Source organism: Acomys russatus, chromosome 25 (assembly GCF_903995435.1).
Source record: "Acomys russatus chromosome 25, mAcoRus1.1, whole genome shotgun sequence".
In the NCBI taxonomy this organism is placed as follows: domain Eukaryota; kingdom Metazoa; phylum Chordata; class Mammalia; order Rodentia; family Muridae; genus Acomys; species Acomys russatus.
In genome coordinates, this window is record NC_067161.1 from 52,967,495 (window position 1) to 52,981,311 (window position 13,817).

Here is a 13,817-nt window from a genome sequence, read left to right on the forward strand (position 1 = left end):
TCACTAGGTAGCTCAGTCTTGCCTGGAAATTCTCTATTCAGGACTGCCTTGGAATAGCCCCTCCTGCCTCAGCAATGCTAAATGCTGGGATTAAAAGTATATGCATCTCCTGATTATTTTAAGCCCTCCACTACCACTCTGAGAATACTTCACTTCAGTCATAATGACCAGTGAAGCTATAAGCTAGGACTCCTGCTCCAGAAGGCTATATAGTCTAGTCATGCCTGCTCCAGGCAGCCTGGATTACAAACCCTGGGAACTCCAAACAACCCATCTTACCCTGTAGCTCTTCTCTCAGGCCAGGAAGGAAGCTCATGACTGACAGTGCTATGCCTATAACTGGTCCGTGCATAAGGCCTTCAGTTGGTAGAACTTGAAGGTGTGCTGTGATTGGTGCAAACTATAATGCCAACTTTGTATTATACAGCTATGCCACAACCCTTTGCTGTTTGGCTCTTTTGGGGAGACATCCTTCTGGGCTACCCAATGAGTTTAGAACACAGGCCATGTAGAAGGCCTTTTTTGTTTGTTTTGTTTTTCAAGACAGGGTTTGTCTGTACATCCCTGCCTGTCCTGGCCTCACTTTGTAGACCAGGCTGGCCTCAAACTCACAGCAATCCACCTGCCTCTGCCTCTGCCTCTCTGAGTGCTGAGTAGGAGGCTTCTTAAGTGGTCTTGTCTTGCTTACTGGTCTCTATTGCGGGTAAGGGAGACTGACTAGGTGGGTAACATGATTGTGGCAGTGATGGCAGCAGCTAGCAGAGGCAGTGGCCGAAGCTGTACAGTGGCAGGAGAGCAGCTGAGCAGTTCCAGAAAATACCAAAGGCAGAAAAGGTAGGGATCATAGGTGGTGGAAACAGTGAAAGATGGTGGAAATACAGAGAAAAAAGAAGTCATAAAGAGCCAAAGATCGCAGGTGGAGGCTCACAATGCCCTGAAGAGGTCCAGGGGGCTGCCAAAGTTTTAAAAGCTAAAGGTCCCAGCACTCAGAGCTTAGGAACTATAATGCTAGCTGGCTGCTGCTGATTGCCACGTCTCACTGCTGTTTAAACACCAAGAATTTCACTAGTTGGGACTGCCCCATGCTGCCAATGAAAGGCCAGAGCAATGTCTTTCCATCCTGAGCACCTAGAGTCACAGGTCTCTGGCTTCTATGGCCTAACACTATAAGCTTCTGGGCTTTACAACTTGCAGTGGTTCTCGACTTTCCTAATCCTGCGACCCTTTAATACAGTCTCTCATGTTGTGGTGACCCCTAAGCATAAAATTATTTTTATTGCTACTTCATAACTGTAATTTTGTTACTGTTATGAATTGTAATGTAAATAAATATCTGACATGCCACCTCTGTGAGAGGGTTGTTTGACCCCCAAAGGGGTCATGACCCACAGGTTAACAATGGCTTAGAGCTATAAGCCCTTCTGGCAGCCCAGCCCCTAAGTCTGCAGTACCCAAGGGTCTGGACTACCGATGCAGGAAGAGCTAGTTTTCAAGTACTCAGTGTTTTCATCTGGGTAGAAGAAAAGTAATGAGACTCTGTCTCAGAAAAAGAAACAAACAAACAAAAGCCCCAACTATGTCGACCTATTTAACCCTGAAAAGCACCCACTTAGGAGCTGACACAAAAATAAAGAACTCAATGACAGAGACTATATGCGCAGACTGATAATGAACACTGGCTTCATTTACATATGGGACCACTGTCAGACAGCCCCAGCGACTATGCACAGAGAACAGACTGTGGATGTTATAACTCTAGAAAATGTGAAAATAAAATAACTAGACTTGGGAGGTTATGGAGAAAAGGAGGGAAGGAATCCTCTTTCATGGCTGGCATTCGCCAAGGAATCCAAACTTTTGTAGGTAATTTGAATTTTGTGCTTATGACTTCACCTCAGTTTCTCCAGGCAGAATCACAAAGGTGACACACATTCTGTGTTTCTGTTTCTGGGAAGCGTCCAGCAAAGGCAATCTATAAAGCCTGGAAGTCCTCTGTGGCTGCCTAGGCCTGAGGGGAAGAGATAGATGGCGTAGAGGTGCAGTGTATCTTAGTGATTTTTCTATTGTTGTGATAAGACACCCTGACCAATGGAACTTATAAGAGAAAGAGGTTATTTTGGGACTTACCAATTTCAGAGGGTTAGAGTCCATGACCATTCTGGTGGGGAGCATGGCAGCAGCCAGGCAGGCATGGCACTGGAGCAGTATCTGAGAGCTCACATCTTCAGACAATAAGCACAAGACTGTGAGAGCTAACTGGAAATGTCATGGGCTTTAGAAATCTTAAAGTCCACATCTGGAAACACACCCCTTCCAGGGGCCAGGGAATGGAATGCGGTGGTTTCAATGAGAATGGCCCCCATAGGCTCAAATGTTTTAGTAGTTGGTCTCCAGTTGATGGGATGTTTGGGAAGGACCAGGAGGTATGGCCTTGTTGGAGGAGGTGTGTCACTGGTACCTTATCACAGCAATAGAAAAGTAGCTAAGACAGTGAGTGGCTGCCAGTGGTCACAAAGCCTCTCTCTAAAGTCAGTGCAGGATCTGTATACAGCTGCATGCTCCTAGGGTCCCAGTGCCTGGAAGGCTGAGATAGGACAATCACTCAAGCCCAGGAATTAAAACCGTGACCTACACACTTTAAATATGTGAGTTGTGTGGTATGTGACTTACATCTCAACAAATCTGCTCAAAAATTTACAAAGTGGTCTATGAGATGGTTCAGTGGTTGGTTAAGGGTCCTTGCTGCCAGGGGTGACAATCTGCATTCAATTCCCCACTCACATAGTGGAAAGAGAGAATAGAGCCCTACAAATTGTGTCCTAACTTCCACATGCACATCATAGCAACTGCATACACAGGCACATGCATGCATGCACAAACGCAAAAATAAATACATAACTGAATGTGAAAAGAAGTTGTTTAAGGTGCTGGAGAGATGGCTCAGTGGTTAAGAGCACCGGCTCCTCTGCCAGAGGACCAGGGCTCTAAGTCCAGCACCTGCATAATGGCTCACAACTGACTGTAACTCCAGTTCCAAGGGATCTAACACTTCTGGCCTCAGTGGCCACCAGGCACACACATGATACACAGACATGCATTCAGGCAAATCAACCATGTAAAATAAAATAATAATAATTTATAAAAGTTCTTTAAAATCATACAACCCCAGCTGAATGGAGATACTTCTGACTCCCTGAGTACGATGGCTCATGCCAGTAATCTCAGCATGTGTTGAAGCAAGAAATTGCCACAAATTTGAGACTAGCTTAGGTTTCATACTGAGTTCCAGGCCATCCTGGGCTACAGAGTGAGACTCTGTCTCAAAATAACAACAACAAAAGTGTCTCTAGAGAACCATAAACCTGGGAATAAGTACAGAAAGACAAATAGAATGATGGTCATCTAACGACACAGCATACATGGATGAAAATAGGCCAATATGTTAAGAGTAACTACTTCTCAGAGGTGAAAATGTGTATAACTGGGGGCTGGAGAGAAGGCTCAGTGGTTAAGATCACTGACTGCTCTTCCAGAGGACCCAGGCTCAATTCCCAGCAACCACATAGCAGCTCACAACTGTCTGATCTCCAAGATCTGACACCCTCACACAGACATACATGCAGGCAAAAGAGCAGTGCACATAAAATAAAAATAAACATTATTTTTTAAAAAAGAAACTATGTGTAATTATCACTTTCGTCTTTGCCCTTTTTAAATTGCTTTATTTGTTTTTTATTTTGAGATAAAAATCTCACTGAATGAAAAGCAGACTGGCCTCAAACTCACAACATTCTGCCTCTCAGGTACTGCCACACCTAGCAACCACTAAATTTTTTAAGTTTCTCCCAAATGAAAATATAAACGTTGGGACTGGAAGGATGGCTTGGTAGTTAGGAGCACTGCTCACTCTTCCAGAAGATCTGGGCTAAACTCTCAGCACCCACACAGCTAAGAGCCATCTGTAACTCCAGTTCAAAGGGATCAAATGTTCTCTTCTGGCCTCTGCAAGCACCAGGCATGCATGTGGTGCACATACACACATGCAGATCACCCACTCATGCACATAATATATATAATTTGACATACTATAGTAGTCTAGATTGTTGGTTGCAACCTTGTTTTATGTGATGGCAGTGCCATGCACCCCCAGCCCCTGGCTTGTGAGTGCCTGGAAAGTTATTCCTGTGCACTTTCTCTTCCCAAACTATGTTCACTCAGTGACTTCATTCAAACACCCAGCTTCAAGTCAGCAGCCTAAACCTCTGTCCTGACCCCCAGGCTGATACACAGCAGCTGCCTCTTGGCATCTTCAGCTGGATATCCCAACCTTGACCACCTTGTTCACTGGATTTGGAATTACCTAGAAAACAAGCTCAGGTAATGTTGCCTGAGAGGCTCTTTCTAGAGATCACTAACTAAGGATCCATAGTGAATGTTGGTAGCACCCATCCCATGGACTGAGGCTCATGACTGACTAAGAAAGAGAAAGTGAGGCCAATTGGTGTCACACCACACCTAAAACTCAGAGGGCAGAGGTGGCCTCTGTGACTTTGAGGCTAGCTTGGTCTACACAGTGAGTTCATGCTACTCAAGGCTACAAGAAGAAGGCTACAGAAGAAGAAGAAGAAGAAGAAGAAGAAGAAGAAGAAGAGAAGAGGATGAGGAGGAGGAGGAGAGAGAGAGTGAGGTGAACACCAGCATTCACCTCTCTGTTTCCTTACTACAAAAGGCAGCATGAACAGCTAATTATTTCATCCACTTGACACAAGCTAGAGTTACCTGGGAAGAGGAACCTCAACTAAGAAAATCCCTCCATCAGATTGCCTACAGAGACTACTGTAGGGTGTTTTCTTGAATGTGTGATATGGGAGGACCCAACCCACAGGGGTGATGGTACCCCTGTGAAGGTGGTCCTGAGTTGTATAAGAAAGCAAACTAAAGCTGGGCATGGTGGCACATGCCTTTAATCCCAGTACTTGGGAGGCAGAGGCAGGTGGATCGCTGTGAGTTCAAGGCTAGCCTGGTCTACAAAGTGAGTCCAGGACAGCCAAGGCTAACACAGAGAGACCCTGTCTCGAAAAACAAAACAAAACAAAACAAAGCAAAAACCAAAAACAAAATAAAAGAAAGCAAACTAAGCCAGCCATGAGGAGCAAACCAGGAAGCAGCCCTCCTCCATGACCTCTGTACCAGCTCCTGCCTCCAGGTTCCTGCCTTAAGTACCTGCCACAATGCCCCTCAGTGATGGACTATAAACTGTAAGATGAAATTGCTTTTAGCCGTGGTCTTTACCTCAGCAGTAAAAACCCTGAGTGAGATGCAGTGTGTCCAGCTGCCGCATACTTGTGCTCCATCGCTTTCCCACCACAGAGGAGTGAGTGTAGCCTTAAACCACGAAGCAAAAATAAGCCCTTCCTTCCTTAAGTTGCTGTTGTCGGAGCAACAGAAAAAGCAACTAATATACATCCCAAATTTAACATGCCTAAATTGGAACCCCACAGAACTTCAAAAGCAGTCACCCTGCCCCTCCCTTAGACATCCCCTCCGTATATAGAAACTCCTTTACTCCAGCGCCTCAGGCCCCAAGCCACAGAGACACTCTCAACTCCTCTCTTTCTTTCACTCTACACCCAATCTGTCAGGAAATCCTGTTACTCCCATAACACACCCAGAACCTGGCCACTTCTCCACACTTCCTCACTGGCCTGCATCATTGGAAAAACCTCTTCATTATTTTCCTCTTCCTGACTTTGGCACCTCCCATTCCATCAACACAGAGAATTCCCCCTGCTTTTTTTATTTCAAGTTTCCCCTTCATCTATTTAATATTTGTTTTTTAAGATTTCTTTATTTTATTTATTGTATATAAGTTCTTTATCTGCAGAAGAGGGCATCAGATAACACTATAGAGGGCTGTGAGCCACCATGTTGTTGCTGGGAAGAACAGCCAGTGCTCTTAATCACTGAGCCATCTCTCCAGCCCCTATTTAATATTTGTGCCTGTGCATGCACACAGAGAAGGCTGAGAGAATTGTGTGCATACTGAAAAGCCAGAGGATAATATGCAGAAACCAGCTGTCTCCTTCCACCATGTTGGTCCTAGGCCTCGAACTCAGGTTGTCAGGCTTGGCAGCAAGCGCTTTTACTTGCTGAGCCACCTAATTGGCCCCAGAGAGATTTTCCTTGAGTTGTATGATTGACAGTTGCAAAATGGCCCCCATTAATCCTTTCACAGTGTGTTCCTGCATTTATATTGTGTCTTTCTTCAGTGAACCTGGATGGCCCCACATCTTCTTTGGCAACAGAAGGCAGAAATGATGTTCTTCCTAGAGACTAAAAGGTTTTGCATCTTCCACTTTGGTCTCTTAGGTACTGCTCTGAAAAGAAGCTGATCTACTCTAACAAAGGATGCAGAGTCATATAGAGAAGGGCCACAGGAGACCAGTGTGGGCATTACAGCCCATCCCAGGTCAGTGCAGGCACATGAGTGAGCACAGGCAAAGATAGATAGACGATAGATAGATAGATAAATAGATAGATAGATAGATAGACAGACAGACAGAAAGATAGAAGCCAGGAGAGAAACCATCCTGCAATGAGAAATAATTATTAAGGGCTATGGATGTTGCTTGGTTGGTAGAGTTCTCAGCCAGCAAGCATGAAGCCCTAATTTTAGTCCCCAGCATTGTTTAAACTGTGTATGGTGATGTATTTCCTCCACCCTGTCTCGGCTCACCCTATCCCAGGCACATTTCCTTGATTCCCATCAGTCACTTTCTCTTCCCTGGAGTCTGGACACCCATGTTCCCCCTGCAGAGACTGCTCTTTCCCACTTCCACATGGCTCTGTCCCTCATTTGCTTCTGGCCAGTACTGAAGCATCACAGTGAGAGTCCTGTGTCCTCTGGCCCCTCGAACTGCCACCCTGTATCTTTTTCTCTCTTGTTATCCCCCATGGGAGGCATCCTCCCCTGACATATATTTATCTCACTCGATGTAGATGGTGTGCTGTTGTGTTCCTTACAATTCCCCCAGGGTTTGGAATGGTGCATTACACACAAGACATACTGGGACATACTTGATGGGGACAAGAGTCCTTGCAGCTCCTCCTAGCTAAGACATGGCCTCAGATCTACTCCTTGAGACCTTGGGCACATTAGTATGTGTATCCCTTCACCTCAGAAAGCCAAGCTTCAGTTGAAGGTGCAACTTGAATCCCAGGCTTCTCACCTGTGAGAGCATAAAAACAGAGTGGAGCTAGAGACTCATATCCAGGGGGATTCCTGTCAGTATGCACAGACTTGCTTCCTCCAAGGTGAAACTTCAGAAAGGCTCAGAGGGCAGGGGACAAAAAGACCTGAGCCACAGCTAACACTTGTATTTTCCAAAGATGATAATATTTTGTTATCACATTCTCTTTTGGGTCATTGATCTCCCATCAAAAGAGACTGTAGGGATCTGGAGAGATGACTCAGCAGTTAAGAGCACCAGTAGCTCTTTCAGAGGACCCAAGTTCGGTTTTACACACACACACACACACATACACACACACACACACACACACACACACACACACACACACACACACACTCCGGATAGCTCATAACCACCTGTAACTGCATCTGCAGGGAAATTGACACGCTCCTCTGACCTCTGGCACCCCAAAAACATAAACCTATTTTTTCAAACGGATTCTGTTTCTCCAGCCTGCTAGTTTGAGCAAGAAGTCAAGGTTCAAGAGTAAGTACTACTTTCAAAGTAACTTTCCTGGATGGGTCAAATGAGGCAAGATGGCTTCACCTGGTGATCGATTCTTGGTGCTTGGGATCTGGTCATCACGTTGTGAGAGAACCCAAGCTATACAGGAGAGGGCAAGGGCAGGTGCTCCAGCTAAGTTCTCATTAACTGCTAGACAGCTCTGGCTTCCGGGATCCAGCCCTCCCCATCTGCCTACCTGACTTCAGAGAAAAAAAAATGTCACCCCCTCCTGCCCCCAAATGAAGAATCTGTGAGCAAAACAAATGCTTCTGTTGTTTTGAGTGGCCAAGTTTTATTACATAACCATAGCAACTAGAATAGGCTAAAAAGTTCATTTATCGATTGCCTCAGTGAGTCCATGATAAGTAGCCTCTCGTCTTATTGCTGAGAAGACTGAGGATCGGCAAGGTCAGCATCTTGCCCTAGGTCACACAATTAGAAAGTGAGGAAGTGGAAATGACAGCAAGGTCTTTCAGATTCCCCAGTAGACTCCCGGCCATGCTCCAACTCTGGCTGCTTCACCCGGAACACAAAGCCCACCAAAAGTGGGCTGTCAACATCCCAGCCACATCCTCCAGCTACCAGGTGAGCAATGGCTGAGCCCCTCACCAGGCTCAGTCCTCCTCTGAGGACAAACCCCTTCTCCTCTGAAGGGCAGCAGCTCTAGGAAGAAGGCCAAGGAAAGGGTGTGAGCCAAGACCTGCTGGGTGTGTGTCTGGATCCTAATTAACGGCCTGGAAGTCCACTTCCCTTGCCAAGAGGCCTGAAGGATGGGAGGGAGTCAGAGCCCTCACACCTGCAGGCGGGCCACAGAACCCGGGCTCCTATAACAGAGGCCCAGACCAGACTTTATATGCTCAGGAAACTTCATTTCCATGGAACTCAGGAAAACTTGGTCTCTACCAATTTGGGAGCAGACACAGTGTACTGCCAAAACCCCCTCCTTCCCACGCAATGCAGTTATAGCAGCTAAACTAAGAGAAAAGCTATGTTCAGCCATATATATCCCACACAATTATCTGCAATTCCCGATACAGAGATAGGTAACAGATAGTACATAAGGCACACTCTTACACACCATGCACATAATTTAACATAACTCGATATGTGTGCTCAATATTTAACCTGAATATACATGTGCATAAGATTGTACACATGCAAAAGCACATATACTTCACATATGTATACGTGCATCCTATTCATTAGCAGGGTATATTCACACTTATATACATGTACATATCAGTACACACCACACACAGAGTCATGCATGCCCACACACATACAAACATAAAACAAATAAATTTTTTTAAGGAAGAGGAAAAAAATAAAAAAGAAGCAAAATCAACAAACATTTAAACTGATACAGAAAAAAATGAAAGAATACTCAGCTTACCAAAATCAGGAAATACTATGAACATTTATATACCCAAAAAATTGATCTAGAGTGAATATTAAAAAAACCTTAGACTAAAAATTAAAAGTACAAAAAAAATTTAAAAGTACTTCTCTTTGCCATTACAGAAAATCACAACCAATCAAAATGCAAAGTTGTGGAGCCCAGTCCCAACGGACACATTTACCACACAACTCCTGCACCCAAGGCTCAGGGAGCATTGTGGAAGATGGGGCAGAAAGACTGTAACAGCCAGAGGACCAGGGAGTTTGCTGTGAGATTGTCTCCTAGGAAAGTCAGGATGTCAGAAAGTCTCACCAACATGACTGCCTAAACATGAACTGAATGAGGGCAACAGCAACAGGCATGCTAAGGTGGATGGAGAAACTCTGGAGGCCTCGACCTACACAAAGAGCTACAGGTAACTAAGGAATGCTGAGAGCAAGAGAAACAATCTCTACCAGGGAAGAGCATACCAGTTGCTTATCCAACACCAAATGACCAGTTCTGAAACCGCGTACCTGCGCGCGCACGAGAGAGAGAGAGAGAGAGAGAGAGAGAGAGAGAGAGAGAGAGAGAGAGAGAGAGAGAGACAACATGAGTAACATTATACAGACTAAGCAGGTTATATAACTATGTATTTAAGAATACACACAGTGAAATGGGAAGTGCTGGGCTATTGTAATCTCAAAAACTAAAAAATAAATTAAAAATTAGTGAAACTAGTAAATTTTAATTTAAAAAAATCAGTAAAACTAGTAAAATTCAGTCAAAACAGAACAGAAAAATCTGAACTGACCATCAACAAGTAAATATTGAGTTCATAATCAAGAAATTCTCCCCAACAAAAGCCCAGAACCAGATGGTGCCACTGATGAATTCTACCAAATGTTTAAAGACAAAATAACATAGATTCTTCATAAACTGCAAAAACACAGAAAAGGAAGAAATGCCTGCTAGGTCATCCTGAGGCCATGGCCTTGCACACCAGAAGAACTCAGAAGCGGGTTTGGAGGGATGGCTCGGTGGTTAAGAGCACTGTCTGCTCTTCCAGAGGTCCTGAGTTCAATTCCCAGCAACCACATGGTGACTCACAAGCATCTATATTGTGATCTGATGCCCTCTTCTGGCCTGCAGGTGTACATGCAAAAAGAGCACTCATATACATAAAATAAATAAATAATTCTTAAAAAAAAAAAAAAAAAGAAAAGAAAAGAACTCAGCCGCAAACATACATATCCCAAAACCCCACACCCTTGCCCATACAGATGCAGAAATCCTCCACAGAATATGATCTAGTCACATCCAGCAACAAAGGAAATGAATACACACTGTCGCCACAGGAGGATGCACCCCAGGAATGCAAGACTGGTTAACTGCCAGTCAGTGTAACAGGAGAGGAACAGACAAAAAGGCAGAGGCACTTGATCATCTCTGTCCCTAAGTGTAAACCCCATCCACTCTGTGCTCACCATTCCACGTGCTATCTGAAGGCCCACCTCCTCTTCTCTGTTCTCACCTCCCACCCTTTATACTAATGAGCTGGCCTCCTTGCCATTCCTCAGACCTTCCAGGTACACCCCTGGCTCAGGCCCTTTAGAGTGGCTATTCCCTGTTCCTAGAACTCTTTTCTCCCAAATGTTTACACAAATCACTCCATCCTTCCTAGCAACTACAAGAAGAAGGAGAGGAAGAGAAGCCGCCACAGCACCTTCTCAGGCCTTTCTCTACAAAATAGGAGTCTTCTCTCATTGACAGTCTCACTCTCACTGCTTCCCTTCCCCACTCTTTATTTTTCTATGTATGTATCATCACTTGGAATAGCGTAACATTTTTGCTTATGTATCTGTGTGCTTGGTTGCCTGGCCTAGAACTTCCCCCTTTAAGCCTCCTGAGTACTCCACTGTGCCTTGCTTCTCCTCAGGTGTCTTGCTCTCTGTCTGTTTCTCCAAGCTAGAATGTAAATTTCCTTGAGATAGAGATACTCGAGGCTGTTTTATTCACGGCTACATCTGTAACGTTTTGAACTAGGAATGGATGACCAAACTTAATATGTTTGAATAAGTAAATAGATAAAAATAACTTGTCCTTTAACTGCTTTCCCAGAAAGCAGTGACCAGCTCCCACCTTTCTCCCACATTCCTGACACTGCACTTGGGACTGGAGAGCTGATAAGAGAAGGAGCCAGGCCTGGATCCTGCTAGAACTCACAGAAACACGCAGATCTCTGAGTTTAAGCCTAGCCTAGTCTACAAATGGAGATCCAAGACAGGCAATGCTACATAGAGAAACCCTGTCTCAAGAAGAGAGGCAGAGGGCAGACAGACAGACAGAGACAGAGACAGAGAGTGAGTCAGAGAGCAGTAAGGCTGGGAGTAGAGGACCGGGGCACCAATAAGAGAAGGCTCTAAAAAAGGACAGTGCTAAACTAACTCTACCCTGGAGGCCAAGAGTGACTTAGACATATGGACAAGGAGGGATGATAAATGGGCTAACAGGGGACCAACCACTGGGCATGCTCTAGGAATCACGAAGGGTAGAAGTGCAGAGGGGGCGGGGCCAATGAGGCAGTTCATGTGGCGCTTTCACCGCCAAGATGAAGAGTTGGAACTTCTTTCAGAGCACCAGGGAGCTATGCAAGAGTTTCGAGCTGGCAAGGCCCATGGCATCCAGAAGCTTCCCTGACCATGGAGGATAAACAGATTACCTCAAATAGGATGATGAAGAGAGCAATAATTGGCTGTCGTGGAGGACAGTCCTGGGGAAAGCAGGGTCGAAGGGTTGGACAGAAGAGGTGGGATGGGCTAGTAAGGGTAGAGCCCCAGGGCAGCAGCACAGGCAGAGCTGTGGAGAGTAAGGGCTGACGTCTGACCTCGGCCCACAGAGCATCCGGAAAGCCAAGCCGCTTTCGTCACTGGAAGACAGATGCCTCTTTGCTTTGAGCATCTTCCTGCCCCTCCACTCTCAACCAGAACAGACCTGGAGAAGAGTTAGAGTTCTCCCAGCTGGCTTCATCAGCTGAGACGCAGTACCACTTTTAAATGAGAAATGCAGCTCCAAAGTCTGCCAGACTGCAGGATAGGGAACAGCTGTGTCCCCAAAACATTCCCAAGAAGCAGCATGCTGGAGCCAAAGAAGACATTAGCAGGAACAAAGCTGGCTGATGCAGGAGCATGCCTCTGACAGGGCCCCCATCCACCCGTCTACCTAGGCCCCTGTCTCCCTGCAAGCTTAGTTCCTGCAAGTCCCACCAATTCTCACCACCCCACCCAGACAGTAAGCGTGAACACATCCACTGGTGGCCAGCTGCTTCTCTCTCACAGAATGGCAAGGACACAGATGTGACACATCCAGGCCTCATGCAACATTTGTTTCTTTTATTCTTTATTGCTTTCTCTGGGCCTCAATTTTCTGGTCTGTCGGGTGGTATGAGAAAAACCTTCCCACAGTAGTGTCAAGAGGACTAATCAGTGTCAAGTTCACCTGTGAGAGGAATGGCAGGCCTCTTCCAGCCTCCAGGAAGTTCAGAGAAAATTCCCCTATGCTGGCTAGTTTTATGTCAACTTGACACAAGCTAGAGTCATCTGAGAGGAGGGAACCTCAACTGAGAAAAATACCTCCGTAAGATCTGGCTGTAGGTAATCCTGCAGGGCATTTTCTTAGTTAGTGACGGATGGGAGAGGGCCCAATCTATTGTGGGTGGGGACCTTGGCTGGTGGTCCTGGGTTCTATAAGGGAGCAGGCTGAACAAGCCATGTAGACAAGCCAGTAAGCAACACCCTTCCTTCACCTTTGCTTCAGCTCCTGCCTCCTGTTTCCTCTGTTTCAGTTCCTGGCCTGACTTCCTTCCGTGATGAACTGTGATATGGAAGTATTAAATAAAATAAAGCTTCTCCTCCCCAAGGCGACAGGTGGAGATGTCACACAGACCTTCACTCTCAGCACTCTGAAGGCAGAGACAGGTGCATGTCTGTGAATCCCCTTGGGGAAGTCTTAGGATGGGAGTGTTAGAGGGAGCAGAGCACACTCAGAAAAGGAGACCAGGTGGGTTATCAGGACCGCATGCAGGGAAATCGTGAAAGTGATGGGGGCACCCTAGCTCTGCCCATAGGCCAGGTGTGTCCTGCTAGAGAGGTCACACCTGCCTCAAGAATTAAGCAAGGTCAGAGCCCACCCCGAAATCACGAAAGTATTCCCAACCCTAGCTCCTGTCACTAAGAAGGCAATGACAGAAAAAACTCATTCCCAGGTAAACCCTGCCCATTTTCTGCCATCCTTGACCTGCTCAGGCCTTCGAGAGTCAGAATTGTGGAGAGGAGAGCTGTCCATGGCAAAAGACAGAAAATGTGATGAGGAGCTTGAGCAAGCCATGAGTCCACTCGTTCCAGGGCAGTTTTCTGGGCCTGGATTACTCAGAGGGAGAGAGGAAGTGGAACCAGACTTTCTAAGTCCTCAAATGTGATTGGCCACAACAGGATGGTCACCAGGACTGGCTGGAAGACAGTAAAACCATCACCAATTTACTCTCTGAGTCCAGCCTGCTCAGTAGTCTAGATCCCTGTGGACAAGGGTACTGTGTCCAGCACCCAGGGGCCTAGCTGGTATTAGCTTCCCAGAAATAGCAAGCTCTTCCCTCTTGGCAGGACAGGGATGGGGTAGGAGGGTAG

At 46.0% G+C, this 13,817-nt stretch overlaps 1 protein-coding gene across 1 annotated transcript in view; it reads right to left on the reverse strand.

Moving 5' to 3' along the window:
- Window positions 1-13,817, reverse strand: part of Spns3 (SPNS lysolipid transporter 3, sphingosine-1-phosphate (putative)) — a 48,766-nt gene that overhangs the window by 15,172 nt on the left and 19,777 nt on the right. The window lies entirely within an intron of this gene.